This window comes from Ceratotherium simum, chromosome 18 (assembly GCF_057802395.1).
Source record: "Ceratotherium simum simum isolate JZ-2026a chromosome 18, ASM5780239v1, whole genome shotgun sequence".
Classification (NCBI taxonomy): Eukaryota; Metazoa; Chordata; class Mammalia; order Perissodactyla; family Rhinocerotidae; genus Ceratotherium; species Ceratotherium simum.
The window spans coordinates 28,337,683-28,356,867 of NC_141917.1; the positions used below are offsets into that span (position 1 = coordinate 28,337,683).

The 19,185-nt window shown below is 43.1% G+C and overlaps 1 protein-coding gene across 6 annotated transcripts in view; it reads left to right on the plus strand.

The window, feature by feature from the left end:
* Window positions 1–19,185, plus strand: part of RAI14 (retinoic acid induced 14) — a 144,245-nt gene that overhangs the window by 69,255 nt on the left and 55,805 nt on the right. The window lies entirely within an intron of this gene.

Here is a 19,185-nt window from a genome sequence, read left to right on the forward strand (position 1 = left end):
TATAGACAAGCTTTTCTTTAGCTCAGGGTAGTTTTCTTTTATCAATTTTTTTATTTCTTAATTTTGCTTAGATTCGTACCTCATATCTCATATTGTCTGGATCCTTTTTTCATATCTTTTTTTCCTTTCCTTTTTATGGCTTTTTTTCCTTTTCCTTTGAGTTAAACTTATCTTTCACATTAACTCCAAATTTCCTAGATTCCTCAGTCTGCTCTTCACTGTTTCCAGTACATTTTAAATTTGGCATCTCCATGTAGTCTTCTTTGATTCCAGATTGTTCTATAGAGCAGTTTCATAGACATGTTTTTCTCCTGAATCTAGTTGAAAGCACACATTAGAAAATGTCTTTGGTTTCTTAAGAGAGTAATTCTGTTTCACAGGAACAAATGTGCTCTGCTTCCTTGAAGAAATTCCCTTCTTTTGGACTGCTGGAGCTTTTCCTAGGACCTGTGCTGTTTCTGTCAGCTGATATTTATAGAGGGAGGGCTATGCTTATCTGGAATTGAGGAAAGAGATGGATTCCATCAGATATTATAAAATTCCTGTTCAAATATTCCAGTCCAAAAAAACAGAAAAAAAGCAGGGGCCGGCCTGGTGGCGTGGGGGTTAAGTTTGCGCGCTCTGCTTCAGCGGCCCAGGGTTCGCAGGTTTGGATCCTGGGTTCGGATCTACACAGCACTCATAAAGTCATGCTGTGGAGGCATCCCGTATACAAAATAGAGGAAGATGGGGACAGCTGTTAGCTCAGGGCCAATTTTCCTCAGCAGAAAAAAGAGGAAGATTGGCAACAGATGTTAGCTCACGGCCAAGCTTCCTCACAAAACAAAAAGCAGAATGGAAATCTATAGTTGTCGTTCCACACTTTGCCATTTCAGAAGTCTAGCAGCCTGAGGAACATATTGCAGCAAGAAGCTCCTGTCTGTGCCCGAGTGTGGTGTCAGTGGCAGCCTGGAATTCACTGGGGCAGTGCCCCCTTCTTGACGAGGCACAGTTGACTTCCTTACCTGCTGGCCACACATGCCTGCACTGTTGATCTTCCATGTTTTCTCAGTGTCCTGTGGCGTGTGGTGCACTTCATGGTGACACCGAGTGGGAGCCAGTTGGGGGTGACCCACCCTGACCATCACCCTTTATCCCTCTGAATTAGGCACCATGAATGGGGTTTTACTGGGATCTCTTTCAGGCATTTTCCTGGCAGGCAAGAGGGCAGCTTGTCATCATCATTCGTCCAGTTGGCCTTTCTTCAAACTTGTCCCATCTGACCTAAAACTATAAGAAATTCCCTGAAGTTTCTGGCTTGTGGATATCATCTTTTCATAGTTTCCCGTGCAGATCCAAGTTTTCCCTTAATTTTATATTTTCCAGCTCATTTTAATGGGACGATGATAAGTTGTTCAAGATATTTAAGATATTGATGGATTTTCCCGAGGTCCAAATCACTTTAGTAGCTTAGCTTGAGTATGGTTGCAGCTGGAGCTTCTGGACTTGCATATGGTCTGTGGTGTATCGCATCTGTGCTATAGCCAGGCAGTAAATCTGGGTTTGGCCAAGGGATTGTATTATGAATGTGAACATCAGCCAATCCTAGAGGAAAAGAACCACTATTCAAAATAACAGAATGGGCATTCTCTTAGGAGTGTGAATAATAACCATATTAGCTAACATGTACTGAATGCTTACTGTATGCTCTTCTGACACTGTTCTAAATGTTTTGCAAATATTTGATTCATTTGATTCTCACAACAACTCTGTGGTAGAGGTTACTCTCATTATCTCTTATTTTATAATTGAGGCACACAGGAGTTAAGTAACTTGCCCAAGGTCAGAGTGGTGGAACTGGGCTGTGAACCCAGGCAGTCTGGCTTCTGAGTCCATGCTTTAAAGCACTCTATTATACTGCATTTCAATAAGTAGGAATGAGATTGGGGATCTGATTGTATAAAGAGTATAGATTTGTTAGAATAGATAGAAAGGAGTCAGTTGACGCCCAGTAGCACAGGGAGGTGTCAAGATGAAAATGTTAAGATAATAACATTCAAATAATTCCAGTGGTTAAGAGGAAAGACTGTCTTGGGATTTTTAGTAGCAACATTATCTTTCTTTTTTTTTTTTATAATTTTATTTTTATTTTTTCCCCCAAAGCCCCAGTAGATAGTTGTATGTCATAGATGCACATCCTTCTAGTTGCTGTACGTGGGACGCAGCCTCAGCATGGCCAGAGAAGCGGTGCCTCAGTGCGCGCCCAGGATCCGAACCCCGGGCCGCCAGCAGCGGAGCGCGCGCACCCAACCGCCAAGCCACGGGGCCGGCCCTGCAACATTATCTTTCAAAAAGCCCAGTGCTTTGCTGGAGTCTTTTACTCAGGCAAACATTTGTTCACTCGACAAACATTTATTCATCACTGGTCATGTGTTAGCTCTTGTACAAAATGCCTAGGATACAGATGTAAAAGCCATAGCCCCTGCCCTTGAACTCACAGTCTATGGGACACCACTAGATGTAAACCAAGTGACTTTCAGTAGAAATTGTCTCTAAGTGACAATAAGTTGTGTGTAGCATGCCCTGGAAAATGGAGTTTCAGAATTTCAAAAGCATCCATGTGTTTATTATTATTTCATTGTTTTAACAATAAGTAGACTCATTCATTTTCAGTGTGTGTGTTCAGTCTGCAGATTCTTGACATCTATATTAGATTAAGGTCAAAATCCATAGTGCAAGACCACACATTAGAGTTCCAATATTGCTTGACTAGAATTTTACCCCTTTTGGTGATTTTTGTGTGTTTACTTGGCACTCATTGTCTAGCTAAATCATAAAACTTTAAGACGACGTTTTTTTGGAATCCCTTGTGGGCTCTAAAAGGATAATGAATGAGGCTTCACATATGGGAACCTCGATGAGTTTTCCGAAGTTTTCCGTATCTGCCAGTGTCCTTGGTTTTGGCTTCTCGGTTACTTTTGTTAAGAAATGTGCAGTTACAGAGTTAAGTCTTCTTGGGCTTTCGTCGGGGGCTGTTTGTCTTTGGGGACTGGGGAGATGACTGTGCAGAAGGGCCATCTGTGAACATGCTCATGCGAAGCCTTGGAAAGATCAGACTGATAAACATCATGGCCCCTGTCTTGCGCTCTTAAAAAACACTGCCCTCTGCCTTTAGACGTCAGGCAGAAATAATTTCTTGGAATCAGATTTTTTCCCCTGTGGGTGGATATTGAAGTTTATTTTGGGTTTGCTATTATTGGAGTGTGGAAAGGCTATAACAGATATGCCCTGTCTTGAGAACTATGAGTTTTCATATAAATAAATCACTGGTATCTCTTGTCTCAAATATATTAAAAATCCAGACTATTTAAAATTAACCTCTGGTAACATTAGACAATATGCTTATATGTGTGTAGTATTTTGGTTATTTAAGTCACTTTCTGTTTTTTGAAAGCTTCCAGACCCAGTTGCAGCATAGATGGAACTTCGGAATGCTCATGATGAGTTGGAACACTGGAATGTTTCCTCCAAGCTGGAGAAAGTTTATTTTAATGTATTGATTCTTTTAAAAATACCCAGATATCTACCAGGAGGGGCACTATGGAAGAATAGGAAAGTTTCTGCCATCAAGTATGATTTGTTTGGGAAGTCAAATATTTTTAAATGTGCCATTGTCTCCTATTTTACAAATGAGGAAACTGAGACATACAAAGTTAAATGACTTTTCCAGGGTCACACAGCTAGTAAGTGATAGAGCCAGGATTTGGACCCAGGAACCCAGAATCCAAGCTCTTAGCCCTACACTATATCGCCTCTCTGTAAGAAGACATGAAATGGGAAAACCATTTACTTCGAATGCTAGTGTAAAACTTTGTTAAAATGCAAGGCAGGGAACAACTTTATGCCTTGTTGGCAGAGAGATGGCAAGATAAAAATGAGAGATAGGGGCCGGCCCGGTGGCACGATTGTTAAGTGCACGCACTCTGCTTCAGCAGCCCAGGGTTCTCGGGTTCAGATCCCGGTTGCACACCAACACACTGCTTATCCAGTCATGCTGTGGCCGTGTCCCATATAAAGTAGAGGAAAATGGGCACAGATGTTAGCCCAGGGCCAATCTTCCTCAGCAAAAAGAGGAGGATTGGCAACAGATGTTAGCTCAGGGCTAATCTTCCTCACCAAAAAAAAAAAAGAAAGAAAGAAAAATGAGAGACGGAAAAGTTACTTAAGTAGTTATAATGTAGAAGGGGAAAGAATAACTTAGATTCTAGGGCCAGGCTTTGGGGGGGTTGGGGGGAGGGTACATGGCATGGGCCAGAGGGAGAGCTGGGCAGAGTGGAATTTAAGGTTTGAAACTGGATTAAGAAAAACCTTCAAGAGAGTGTGTGTGTGTGTGTGTGTGTGTGTGTGTGTGTGTACAGGCGCTAAAGAGTATGGGTTCTCTTGTTGGCCATAGATAGCCATGGATGAGTTTGTATAGGAAAATGAGCCAGAACAGTAGGCAAGAATATTTAACCGCTGGGGAAGTTGGCATGGGAGAAGGAAAGGGGAAGCTGGAAGTGGGAAGGCCAGTTAAGAGGCTATCGAAATGTCCCAAATAAACAGTGATCCGTGCCAGAACCTCTTTCCTGGTTCTTTAAGTATCTATACCTGTCAGTGTGCCCCAGGAGCTTGGCAAAGAGGGGGACCCCGTCTAAAGTGTCTAGCATGATGCCCAGCAAAAGTAGGAACTGACAAAGTGTTTGTTGAACTGAACTGGATTAAGTAAAAGGCTGTACGAAGGAAACCAGGTCAATGCAAGGGAAACCAGAGAAGTAGCATTGACAGACAGTTGTTGCTGAGTAATTGACTGGGGAGGTGGAGGGAGAGGAGACCAGCCAGGGTCTCCGACTTGGGTGACCGCACCACTAACCAAGGCAGGGGCATCGAGACGAGGGGGTGATCTGAAGGAAGGTGCATTGAGCTTCATTCAGACGCTTTTCTCTCTGTGGGGCGTCTTGATGGCCTGCTGGTGCCTATTCCATCTTTGTGTGCTGAAAGGCATGAACACGGAGATTCACCCTCTCTTTTTTTTTTTTTGGTGAGGAGATCAGCCCTGTGCTAACATCTGCCAATCCTCCTCTTTTTGCCGAGGAAGACTGGCCCTGGGCTAACCTCCGTGCCCATCTTCCTCCACCTTATATAGGACGCCGCCACAGCATGGCCTGCCAAGCGGTGCATTGGTGCACACCCGGGATCCGAACCGGCGAACCCCAGGCCCCCGCAGCGGAGTGCGCGCACTTAACCACTTGCGCCACCGGGCTGGCCCTCACCCTCTCTTCTAGTTCAGCGTTTTAACAGATACAAATGTGCTTAATATCACGTGAATTTGCCATCTTCATTGTTGTCAAGGGAAGAATAATTCTTGCTGACAGTAGAATCACATAGAGAATTTTTACAAGTTAGCATTCATATTTTTTCAAAGAGACAGGTGATTCTAATGTGCAGCTGTGTAGCTACGCTCTTTGAGAAACACTGTGTTAAATAGTCACTTTATTTTTTTATCATAAATTTTTTTTCCTTTACAAAATTTGAAATACATAGAGAAGTAAATTTTTAAAAGTTTGGCAGTCCCACTAGCCTTGAGATAAACACTAGACTCGTTACTGCAGGTTCACCATTTCAGTGTCTGTACCCAAGACTCTACCCGGTAGCTGTCTGTGAACAAGCAAGAAACAAATCAGTGTCATCTGTGGTTCCTGCAGAAGGTTACTGGTGACCTGCAGTCAGTGGGGATGGAGGACTGGGCCGGCGTGTTTCTGTGTGGCATTTTGTGCTGGTTGGGCAACCCTCTTTCCATGTGTCACTGCATTAGATTCCTAGGGCTACCACAAACTGGGTGGCTTAAAACAACAGCAATTTATTCTCTCACAGTTCAGGAGGCCAGAGGTCCAAAATCAAAGCATAAGCAGGGTTGGTTCCTTCTGGAGGTTCTGAGGAAGAAACTGTCCCAAGCCTCTCTCCTAACTTCTGGTGGTTGCCAGTGATCCAGGGCTTGTAGACACTCAGTCGCATCTCTGCTTCTATCTTCACATTGCCTTCTTTCTCGTGTCTCTGTTCTTACTTCTTATAAGGATACCAGTCATTGGATTTGGGGCTCATCCTAAGTCCAGGATAATTTCACCTCAAGATCACATTTTCAATTAAGGCCACACTCTGAGGTTCCAGGTAGACATGAATGATTGGGGGACACCATTCAACCCACTGTAGTCACTAATGACTTATACTGGCTAGGGTTAGGGGACATCAAGTATGGGGAGCTGCCTTGGCCTCCTACCCTAACCTTGGGGTCCTCAAATGTTCTCTTAGTCACAAAACAAGAAAACAAGTCATAGGCAATTGAGATACCCTGGGCCTGCGGTCAACCCCTACCCCGCTGAAGATCCCAGCTTTCACTTGTTGAATTACCTGGTCCAGAAGCGGGGTGGGCCGGGGGGGGAGGTTAGAGTGCAGGAAGGGATGGGGCAGCAGGAAATACAGAGCAGTCAGATCTCACATAGAATTTGTATTTTCAAGGACTGTTTCCTTTGCTTGTAAATTTCTTTAGGTATCATTTTGTCCCTTGGTAATCATTTAACATCTATAAAGGGCATGATGCCGGAGCATGATCAGGACAAGAGACCACCCTGATCCTCTACTCTGACCATTTAGACACTTAAAGTGCACTTAAGCATTTGACTTAAGACCTTGTGGATGAAATCATTTTGTCTGGATACTTGATGTGAAATCTCTATTGTGCCACTTGGGTAAAGAGCAAAGCTCAGGGGTTGTGGCTGCTTATTACGCTCAAATACGTGCCAAAAATACTTTTAGTGTGTGCTTGGATTATAGCCAGACATGTCTCCAAGTATCTCTCTGTTTGCAAGGAAAGCCTTGCTCAGGCCTTAAGATATTTACTCTTACACATATACCTCCTTTTAAGCAATGAATATTTCTTTGAGTAAATCACATCCCATTTATATATATGTATATATAAGCTTACTATTCAAAGAGGCCTTACTGTGAACGTGCTTGTAAAATAATCATGCTTTAAATGCTTTTGTATAACTACAAATTTCATACACAATATTGAGTTTGCTTTAGGTGTGGTTCCTGCATTTAAAAGGGACTTAGAGGGCCGGCCCCGTGGCTTAGCGGTTAAGCGCATGCGCTCTGCTGCTGGCAGCCCGGGTTCGGATCCCGGGCGCGCACCGATGCACCGCTTCTCCAGCCGTGCTGAGGCCGCATCCCACATACAGCAACTAGAAGGATGTGCAGCTATGACATACAACTATCTACTGGGGCTTTGGGGGAAAAATAAATAAATAAATAAAATCTTTAAAAGGGACTTAGGGCTTGGAGTTTCCAATCTCAATACCACCAGACTGAGGTCTCTCCCTCTGCCTCACATGGCCCATCACACTGTGATCTGTGTTCTGCCTGGTCTTCTCAGTGTGATGGGCATATGTGGGAGGCAGGACTGGGCAGTGGAAAGGGCACTGAAGGTCTAGGGTTTGAATCTTGACTCTTCCACTATCAGGCTTTATAACTTTGGGCAAGATACTTATATTTTCTGAGCCTCAGTTTCCTCATCAGTTAAATGAGGATAATACCAACTCATAGGGTGGTGTATTAATTTCCTAGGGCTGCCGTAACAAATTACTACAAACTGAGTGGCTTAAAATAACTGTGAGAAATGTATTCTGTGAGAAATGTATTCTCTCACAGATTTGAAGGCCAGAAGTCCAAAATCAAAGTGTCGGCAAGGCCATATTCCCTCCAAAGGCTCTAGGGAAGAATCCTTGCTTGCATCTCCCAGTTTCTGGTGATTGCCAGTAATCCTTGGCGTTCCTTGGTTAATGGGAGCATAGCTCCAATCTCTGCCTCTGTCATCACATGGCCTTCTTCTCTGTCTCTTCAGTGTCTTCATCTCTCTCTCCTTATAAGGACACCAGTCATTGGACTTGGGGCTCACCCTAATCTAGTATAACTTCATCTTAACTGGATTACATGTGCAAAGACCCTATTATAAAATAAGGTCACATTCTGAAGTTCAGGGAAGACATGAATTTTGTGGGGACAGTATTCAACCCAGTACAGGTTGTTATGGTGACTTAAATGAAATCAATTCTTTAGGGCACCCAGAAGGGACTAGCAAATAGTAGAAGCTCAGTAAAGCACAAGAAGCCATTTCTTCAGAGGAAAGCTTGACCCACTTGCTCTGCAACCTCATCACCCCTTTCTCAGTTAACAATCGCTGTTCTTTGATTATGCGGGGTTGGGCCGGCCCTGTGGCTTGGTGGTTAAGTGCGCGCACTGCGATGCTGGTGGCCCGGGTTCGGATCCCGGGTGCGCATCGAGGCACCACTTCTCCGTTCATCCTGAGGCCGAGTCCCACGTGCAGCAACTAGAAGGATGTGCAGCTACGACACACAACTATCCACTGGGGCTTTGGGGGGAAAAAAATAAAATAATTAAAATGATTATGCGGGGTGACTCTCATCTCACTTTCTTCACTATCTTTTTGGTACCTGTAGGTTGCTTCTTGATATTTCTTCAGGATTTTGGCTCCCAACTCCCATTTTTCCTTTCTGCCATCATCCTGGGAACTCTAACATTCATATAAATGATCCATCCAAACCTGCCTCTGACCTATAGGACTATGCCCTAGACCTTATCCTTATCCATCCCTGATCCCACAATCATTTTAAATACCCACTCACTGGCACTTCCCATCCTCTTGACCCTGAAATCTCTGCTTTACCTTTCTTTCCAGTCTCCAGTCATGGATCAAGCTAACCACCCCTTGCTCTTTTGTCCTGTGCAGTGCTTCCACTGAAAAATCACACGACACTACCAAATGGTTTCTTTATGGAGTTATAATTCCTACTCTCAGCTGGACCTTCAGGGCTGCTTGAAAACCCCTTTATTCATTTTAAGTGGGTTTCCTTTCTCATTTCCCCCAGGAGCTATTGGGAGCATTAGCTATTGGGAACATTTTTCAAGCTTCGTAGCCCACCACTGACCTTGCGTACTTTGCCTCCTGCTTCCCTAAGAAAACAGAAGCTATAAAACACAAACTGACTTCCTCTCTACCACCAGATCTCTGCTCACCCACCTCTCCCTCTTTACTATCTCAGAGGCAGAACACGACTCTAATTTACAAAGATCAGCCTTCCGCCTGGGTCGAATCCTCAGTTCCACCCCCCGCCCCTTATATTTTTCATTCCATCTTTCTCCACTGACTCCTTTGCTTGCCTCAGTCTATAAACACACTTAAATCTTGCTCATCCTAAAAAGTTCCTTCCTTTTCCTTTAAGTTGAACTCTGGGCTTTGATAGGATTTAGTTCACAGCACTGGCCTAGCACGACAAAAAATAATGTAAGTGGTTATTGTGTGTTTCTATCCTTAGAAGTCCGTGAACTCCTTAAGGGCCAAGATTATTTCATATCCATCTTTTTATCCCTAGGACTTTGCACAGTACCTGATATATAGATACTAAATAAATGAGTGCTTGAACCCAACTGAGTTGGATGGAACCATTTTTCTCCCTGAGAAAACTGAGACTGCTTTTACCTCATGTGACATGGTTTTTAAATTTAATGTTTTAACATTGGTCAACAGAGTCAAGGGAGAATTTGGTAGGATTATGGAGACTAAGTACATTTGTAGACTGAGACAAAAGTATCAGTGGAGAAGAGGTTAATCAGTAGTGGCTCCCAAGATAGAAGGAAGAAAAACAAAGCTGTTCAATGAACAGCCCTGAATTGAGCCCTTACCATCTGGCAGGCAGTGGGCGAGGGGCCAGGGGTTTAGTGGTGAACAAGACAGATGCTGGCCATTGGCCGTGCCCTGGAACTCTAAGTCCAGTGGGAGGTTGACAGACCTTTAAAGATACTTTAGAAATACTATCTAATTACACTTGTGCCAAAAGCTGTGGAAGAGAAGCATGGGAGAGCCAAACTGGGGGAAGTAAACTGGTTCGGGTGGCTGGGGTCGTGGGGGGCAATGAGTGGAGTAGCTTGGTGAAGTGAGTGGGACGGAGTGACCAGCTTGTTTCTGGATGGAGGTCTTTATAATTCCATATTATGTCCATAATGCAGAATTCTGCATTTATATGGAAAAGACCTCAGGAATCACGACTCAGTCCATTAAAGGGAAGGTGATGGATTTCAGGGTGAATAGCAGAGACACTGTACCCTGCGTGTGTGAATAATCTGAAATAAAAATGTAGGGAGAGGGCTGGCCCCATGGCTTAGTGGTTAAGTGCACGCGCTCTGCTGCTGGCAGCCCGGGTTCGGATCCCAGGCGTGCACCGACGCACCACTTGTCCTGCCATGCTGAGGCCGCGTCCACATACAGCAACTAGAAGGATATGCAACTATGACATACAACTATCTACTGGGGCTTTGGGGGAAAAATAAATAAATAAATAAAAATTATTAAATGGAAAAACTATTAAAAAAATGAAAAAATAAAAATGTAGGGAGAAAGGAAACTCATTTTAGATGAACTTATCACATATTAGTCTAAAGTAACTAACATTAAATGGAGACCTCTTTACGAAACTGCTGGGCTTGTTAAAACTGGGAGACTTGTCAAATGTTTATGTCATGATGTATTGGTAATTTTCTGGGTTTTCCATGGACACTAAGGAGGACAGTCTTGTAAGGCCTCACTTGGATCAACTCCCTATTTACATCTTGCATTTGTCAGTCGTTGTGTCTCGCCTTCTCTCCAATAATCGAAATGTTACTCATTGCAAGGTCTAGTTCATCATCTAGTCAAAAAACCTTCTCTGAATGCCTAGCTGAAAGTTGTCCCTGCCTTATATTCAATTCATTATTTTGCTCAATTTACCACTCTAATATCCTGTTTTGTATTGTTGGCATATTTCTCATATTGCTGTATTTTTTCTCCACAATTATGTAGAAAATTCAGTAGACTATGCTGGCTATATAAAAGTTACTAAGTAAATATTTGTTGACTGAATGAATGCTGCTGTATAAAATACTAAGTAAATATTTGTTGAATGAATGAACGAACCAATGAATGAATGTAACATCTGTGGAATTTTCTATATTACTTTGTATCTAGTAGATAGATATCTAATAAGTACTGTCTGGTATAGTCAACAGGGGAAAAATATCATCTGGTCCAGAAGCTTGCCTGTTTCTTGTCCTCTGTCTTAAAATATGAGGTGTGTGCTCTTTTTTCTGGATGGTTTAAATCTGAAACCTTCCCAGTGAAAACACTGTCTACTTTGTCTAACTTTCATCTTAGCCTTACTAATTATATTGGCAAAATAGTCTGCTCCCATAAACTAGAGGGAGAAATGCAGCATTTCCAAAAATAATCTCTCAAATAGACTTTCAGATGGCTGCTCCAGCAGATCCATACAACAGGAGCTATGCTGATTTGTGGTGGTTAGAGTTTTAGCATCTTTCCTAAAGCAAGTCAGAGAAACTCTTTCTCTTCCTAGATTGCTCTGTGCCACTAGATTATTTTGGTTGGGTTGATATATTCCAAAATTCAAACCTGCCCACTAGCCAGATGTCTGTGACCACTGAGTTTCCACTGGTTTTTCAGTTCCCGGTGATTAAACCAAAATAAAAGAAGGTGATGCTATGTCTGGCCGAGGGCGGACATTGCCAGTTGCCAAAGCCCCGACGTTCATCACACAGTTGACATGGTGTCTGCTACCCTTGATGGAGGCAGGCAGGGCTTTCAAAAGACCAAGCTTCAGGGGGAAACTCTTAAGCAAGTAGGTGTCATTTGGAAATGATTTGATGAATACGAAACTTACAGGCCAGCCATTGAAAATCTCACTTGTGATGTATTAGCAGGACGGTTTGGAGCCCACATTGAAGGTAAGGTCTGCCTTTCCCGCATGCTGCTTTTCATAGCTGACACATTACACATGTCTCCGGAGCATAACATATGGCTTCCTGAACTTGCAAATGTGGCCTAATGTGCTCTGTTGAAATAGCGTCTGTTTAAACAGTCTCCTGGAAAAGTGAGCTGTATTCAATAAAATAGTTAATTTCATGTCTGTGAAGGTTTTCTCTAGAGCCCTTTAAAATGTGATTTGTGTGTGTGTGTGTGTGAGGAAGACTAGCCCTGAGCTAACATCCAATGCCAATCCTTCTCTTTTTGGCTGGGGAAGATTGGCCCTGGGCTAACATTCATGCCCATCTTCCTCTACTTTATATGGGACGCCGCCATAGCATGGCTTGACAAGCGGTGCATCAGTGCGTGCCTGGGATCCGAACCTGTGAACCCTGGGCCGCCAAAGCGGAGCGTGCACACTTAACTGCTTTACCACCGGGCCGGCCCCTAAAATGTGATTTTCAAGGAGCATAGTAGAAAATTTGCATTAGGGCGTTATCTACCTCTGAAAGGGTAATGGACTAGAGGTCCTAAATTATAAATATTAAAAGATGCATAGAGCGTGAATCACGAGGGAAGAGTGCAGATCATCTAATTCAATAATAATAATAATAATCACCTTTTTTCAGTGCCTAATATGTGCCAGGCCCTTCATGTACATTACATTTAATTCTCAGGAATAATTTGTAAGTAGGTAGGATTTCCCCTCCCTTTTACAGATAAGGAAATGGAGACTCAGAGACACTGATGAGCTGCTCAGGACCACCTAAATGGGGGATGGTGGAGCTGGAATTTCAACTCAAAGGCACTAAACTCTGAAGCCTGCCTCTTTTTTCTACGTCAGTTCTTAGCTTGGGTTTATGTATGGGCTGGGGGTTGGGGTTTAAGCTGGAGAACCCTCTGACGTTGTATGCAAGATTTTGTGTGTATGTGCATTATTCTGAGGAAGGATCGTAACTTTATCAGATTCTCAAGGGGGTTCATAAGGCCTCCTAAGAATCAGATTTCTGCACCAGGCTGCCTTCATGTCACAGATGAAGAAACAGCAAGTGAGAATACAAACCACCCAAAGGCACGTGGTACGGTATTGATTTGACCAGAAAGTGAACCACAAAACTTCTTTCTAAACTCTGAGTGTGTGTGTGTGTGTGAAATCACATATAGAGAAAGGTGCACAAAACAAGAATGTAGTGTTGAATCAGTGAACCTCTGTAGAGCCACTAACCAGGTCATGAAATAGAGCTCAAGACCCTATAATGCTCCCAGCTGTCCCTTCCTGATCAAATGCCACACCCTCACCCCTAACCACTATCCTGAATTGTATGGTAACGTTGTCCTGGCTTTGCTTTATAGTTTTACCATCTGTATATGCATCCCTAAACAATACGGATCCATTTTTCCTGTTTTCACCTTTATACACATGTAATCATACTATTGTGTTCTCTTGTGTCTTGCTGCTTTCACCAGAACTGTTTTTATTATCCATCCATGGTGTGGCTTGTAGTTGTAGTTTGTTCATTTTCATTTCTGTGTGATAATTTGTTGCTTGATTATATTGTAATTTATTTATCCAACTTCTGTTATTGGATATTTGATTATTTGTAATTTTTGCCTATTATGAGCTGTGCTTTCGTTAACATTTTTATATATGTCTTATACACAGGGTGCACATGCAACTCCTAGGGAAAGCCTAATATGTGTTCAGCTTTTGTGGGAGACAAAATACCTAGTTCTACAAGGAAAAAGTGAAGAAGTCTTCTCTTCTCCCACCGGCTTCCTTAACAAGGCCTCGTGGAAGAAGAAAATCCTTTCAAGTGAATTCTCTGGTTAGCCTTAGCATAGGTTCTGGTTCTCCCCAAACTTGCAGTCAGAATCAGAGAGCACTTGTTGAACCTGAGCGAATCCAGGACCCCACCCTAGATCACCGGGATCTGAAGCTCCAGGGGCCTGGGAATCGGCATATTTAATATACGAGTAGCCCAGTGATTTTCATGACTGGGAGACAGTGGGTTCACCTTGATGAATTGATAAGACTTGGTTCCTTGGTTGGGAAGAGATTTGGAGAAAGTGTACCCATGATTAAAATCCTGGAAAATTGGCCTTAGAAAAGCTAAAGGAGTTAGATTTATTGAGTCTATAAAATTAAAAAAAAAAAATCTAAAACATAATTAAATAGTTGTTTGCAAAAGAATGAAAGAGCTTTAGAAATGAAAAAAGCAAATGTTTGCTAAGCCAGGAGAGATTTAGGTTAATCGAGAGGAAGAAACTCCTGCTAAAATCAGCAACAGATACTGAGCAATTGCTAGGCACCACAGGGATAAGAAATAAAGGCTGTTGTCAGTTCCTTGAGGGAGCTGAAGACAGGGAGGCAAAATGAGCACACAAAAGCCAGGATGCAATATTTCATCAAGTCTAGACTGTGGGCTTCAGTGGAGATGAGTAGGCGGGCCCTCTGGGACACGAGGGAGGAGAGAAGCAGAGAGAGGTCACCAGGAAAGGCTTTTGAAGAGCCTCCTGTAGGGCGTGAGCTAGGCTTTAGAAGGAAGCCTTTCTGTAGGCAGATGGGATGACGGAGCATTCTAAAGCAGTGGCATCCAAAGTTTCTGATTGTGATTCCCCAGTAAAAATATTTTATATCACCACTGGGACACACATACATAATAAGCAAAAGTTTTATAAAACGTTTAACTTTATTAAATGTGATGCATCTGATGCTTTTTTTTTTTTTTTCTATTTAATTTTTTTTAAACGTTGGATTAACCCTCTAATAGGTTGAAAACACCATTCCAATGGAACTAGGGGTCCAGTGTGGAGGCAGAACTATGCCTGCCCTATGGAAGGAATGCCAATTCCAGGAGGGGATTTCCACGGGAGGTGGTGAGAGGATGTTGTGGTGGATGGTGGTCTCCAGAAGCTTTCCCTGATTCCAGAGTATGAGTGAATTACTTTGGGATGTTATGGCAAAATTTTAAACTTCACCTCTCCTACAATATGCTGCTTACACAAAACACTTCTGACACAAAATGTGTGGGATTTTTTTTCATACAAACAACCAATTTTCCAACTCTCCCAACGCCAACTGGACGTCCAATAATTTAATACAATTCTGACACAACCCAGAGTTAGCATGAGACCCCACAGGTTAGGAGCTCAGTCCCACAAGACTTCCCCTACTTCAGATGCCAATCACAAGTCCAGGGCCAACCGTAATTCTGACTGACCAGTTATAATGGCGGGGGGTTCCCCCAACACCTTCCTCAGGTTCAATAATTTGCTAGAATGGCTCACAGATCAGGAAGGCACTTTACTTACTAGTACCAATATTTTACAAAAGATACAATTCAAGAACAGCCAAACAGAAGAAATGCATTGGGCAAAGTATGGGTGCGTGTGTGCAAAGCTTCCGTGCCTTCCTCATACCACTTCCCCAGCACCTTGATGTGTTCACCGACCTGGAAGCTCTCTGAACCCCATGGTTTAGGGTTTTTTATGGAGGCTCCATTATGCAATGCTGCTTTATTAAATCATTGGCCATTGGTCATTGACTCATTCCCTGGAGGTGGGGGCTGGGGGACTGAAAGTTCCAACCCTCTAATTACTTGGTTGGCTCCTTTGGCAACCAGCCCCCATCCTGAAGCTCTCTAGTGGCTTTTAGACACCAGTCATCTCATTAACATAAACTCAGGTAAGGTTGAAAGGGGCTTATTATGAATAACAGAAGATGCTCCTCTCACCCCTATCACTCAGGAAATTCCATTGGTTTTAGAAGCTCTAGTGCTAGGAACTGGGACAAAGACCAAATATATATTTTTTATTATATCACAACCTATTTATCTGACCAACCCTACTTTTAGACAGTAGATTGACCAAGATTACTTTTTAAGATTCCTTTTGATGCTTGATTTCAGTTTAGTACCACTCAGCAGAGAAATGGAGATGGAGGAGAGGAATTTGCTTCTGGATTCCCAAGAGCACTGACATTAACAGTGTTTATTAAATACATATTTTGTCTCATTTTGTGATTGGCCATGGAATTGTTACTGAACTAGGCTCATTTTGCCCAACACACTACTGTGCCAATCACCAAGACAATGAGTTTGCAGCAGGGAAAGGGTTTATTCACAAGGCAGTCAAGCGAGGAGACGGGAGAACAAGTTTCAAATCCGCCTCCCTGAAAATGGCACTTAGAGAAATTTATGGGATAAAGGGGCATGGTGGTCTGAAGTGTGGGAATAGATGATTGTAGGTAAGGAGAAGTGAAGTAATTGATGATCTGCACAAGCATAATCAAGCTTCGTGGCTCTTCTTAGGACACATGTTCACAAAAGGGTGGCATTAGCATGATCTGAGGGTGGAGTTTTCAGCCCCTTGACATCAAAGGGTCACCTATCGGGCATTCCTGCAGGCCCAGTTGATGAGTTGCTGGTCTTAACCAGCCTGAACTGGACAAAGAGTCTACTCTCAGTTCCTGAAAAACAACTTAAGCATCTGTTACCATGGTGACCCAAGCATCAGAGATATTATCTATAGGGTGTGTTATAGTAGTGCATTATCTAACTGCTTTTGCAAACAGACAACTAACTGAGTGTAGTTGAAGCAAGTTGGCCCCGGTTTCAGAATTTTTGGTATAGAATAGCACTAGATGGAATAGTTATATAGGAGAAGATATAGAGACTATCTCCATGGACAGGTTTTGGATTAAGAAGTTACTTTATTAAGTAAATTAAATAAATTCAACTTATTAAATATTTTTGTGTTGATAGCCATGTTCTCTTTGCCTCATCTGCTCTAAGAGAAAAGTACTTTCTGGCCTACACTGAGGAGAGACTCTAGATAGAAGGGAATTTTAGACCTCAGGGGATGTGCCATTGACCATGTCTTCTGAAGAGTAGGAGAGGGCGGATCTTTCTTGTTATGTCCTATAGAAATGAACTCCCAAAAGATCCACATGTAACTAATTTTAGGGCACCTGTGCAATCAGATTTTTCTCTACGCAAGAGTTGAGTGCCTTAGCAGCACTGAAAAGAAAAATCCTTTCATGTGGTCTTTCTTTGCTTAAGTACTTTCAATCATGTCCTCTGAGATTTAATATCCTTCTGATCTTCCAAATCCAGTTTTAATTTGATCAGTTTAAGTTAGGGAAGGATTTTAAAAGACAACACTAATAATGTAGCATCGGGATAATGTAGGTAGGAATCATTGGTCCTAAATGTACTTCAGTAAAGTTTTTTCGCTTTGCTTTGGCTTGAAAATGCAGCCTGGGGGAAATAAGCTGCAGTCTGTTTTTTGGTGTTAGCTACATTTTGTTGTTAAGTAAAGCTTCCTATTCTGCTAACAAATGCTTGTGCCTGGGGCAGTATATTTATTGTATTCCTTCAATAGGAAACCTGATTTGTAATTAAAGATAAAACCTAATGTCCTCTTTGTGAGTAAATTGATTGTTGTAGAAGTGTGGATGGCGTTGCCCGGGAGACATTCTTCCTTTGTTAAAAATATTTAGAGAGCCATCACGTAGAGCAGCACTGCTCTATATGATCAAGCCACCAGCCACTGGCACTTGAAGTCTAAAATTAAAGTTAAAAATTCAGTTCCTCAGTTGCACTAGCCACATATCCAGTGCTCAGTAGTCATATGTGGCTAATGTGTTATTGATATTTGGGGCCAGATAATTCTTTGTTGGGGAGAGGGAGCTATCTTTTATATTGTAGGATGTTTAGCAGCACCCCTGGCCTCCAACTGTTAGATGCCAGTAGCACTTCCCAGTCATGACAATCAAAAAATATCTGCAGAAATTGCCAGATATCCCCTGAGGGCAAAATCCCCCTGGTGGAGAAGCACTGGCCTAGTGGCTACAGTTTTGGACAGTGCAGATATAGAACATTTCCATTATCGCAGAACATTTCCATTATCGCAGACAGTGCTGTTCTAGAATAATCCCTAGCAAAGTTTGGTTTGGGGCATTTTATAGATTAAGCCTTTTGAGCTTTAGAGGAATCACAGTGGTCTTCTGGTACAAAGCCTTGGGAAACTGAGGCACAGAGAGGTTTTGGGTGACTTAGGGTCCATAGCATGTAAGTGCCAATCTAGAGTTCTGGACTTCAAGTTCATGCAGCCTAGAGGGCAAACTTCTGATTTTCATTCAAACCTACTTCATCCTTCCTGTGTTCTTGTTCTCAGTGTTGGCCAGAGGGGAGGAGGGAGTCCTGAGAAATGGGACTGGTCCAGTCCTGAGACTCTCAGAGAAGCAGATTCCTTACTTGAGCCCTGGGTACACTTGTTTTACTTCTCCGTGGCCTGTGGCTTTCTCTAAAGGCCCTGTCTCTAGGCTAGGGTTGGAGGGGTGCTGGGACATCTGGTGGGTCCACTGTTGCTCTATGAGAAGGCAGAGTTCTATTGGGTTTCCCAGTTCCATCAGTGCAGAGAGATTGGTAACACATTCCTGGGACCATGGAAGACTGGAGTTCTGTAAAATTCCCTCTTGTTAGCTTTTAAATCTCTTGTGTCTCCTCTGTGTGCTTCCCTGTGCTCTATGGCAAAGACTTAATATGAAATGCCTGGCGGGGCCGGCCCGGTGGCACAAGTGTTAAGTGCGCACGCTCCGCTGCAGCGGCCCAGGGTTCGCCAGTTCGGTTCCCGGGCACGCACCGACGCACCGCTTGGCAAGCCATGCTGTGACGGCGTCCCATATAAAGTGGAGGAAGATGGGCACGGATGTTAGCCCAGGGCCAGTCTTCCTCAGCGGAAAAAAAAAAAAAGGGAGGATTGGCAGATGTTAGCACAGGGCTGATCTCCTCACAAAAAAAAAAGAAATGCCCGGAGGTTCTTATCTTCAGAGGTCACAAGGAAGCAGAGAGCCCTGAAGACTTGTCTGTAGAAAATTTTGAGGAGGGAGGAGGAGTCTCCACCAGGGTGGTGGTATCCACAGCTGGAGGAGTCAGAAAGTAGGCTTAGCTGGGGGAGTCTGGTGGGCAAGCTGGCTGGGCCTGCAAAGTGACCCAGGGGCTTTGATGTGCCCCAGGATCTCTTCTCCCTCCATTAGTCCTATATGCCTCATAAAACTCCTGATGACTCTTCTTCAATCACTGATTTTATTCTCTCACTCCTCTGCTCCAAAACCTTCAGTGGCTCACTGCTGCCATTTCACATTTGCAACCACTTAGTCTTATACTCAAGGTCCATTTCTCTTATATAGAGATCCTCTCTTTCTTTGTAAGAGTAAAAACTAGTTTTTGTGCACATGAAGGCTTTACTGTTACTGTGGTTTGCAAAATTCTTCTGTTGGGGTTGGGGGTTGGTGGTGG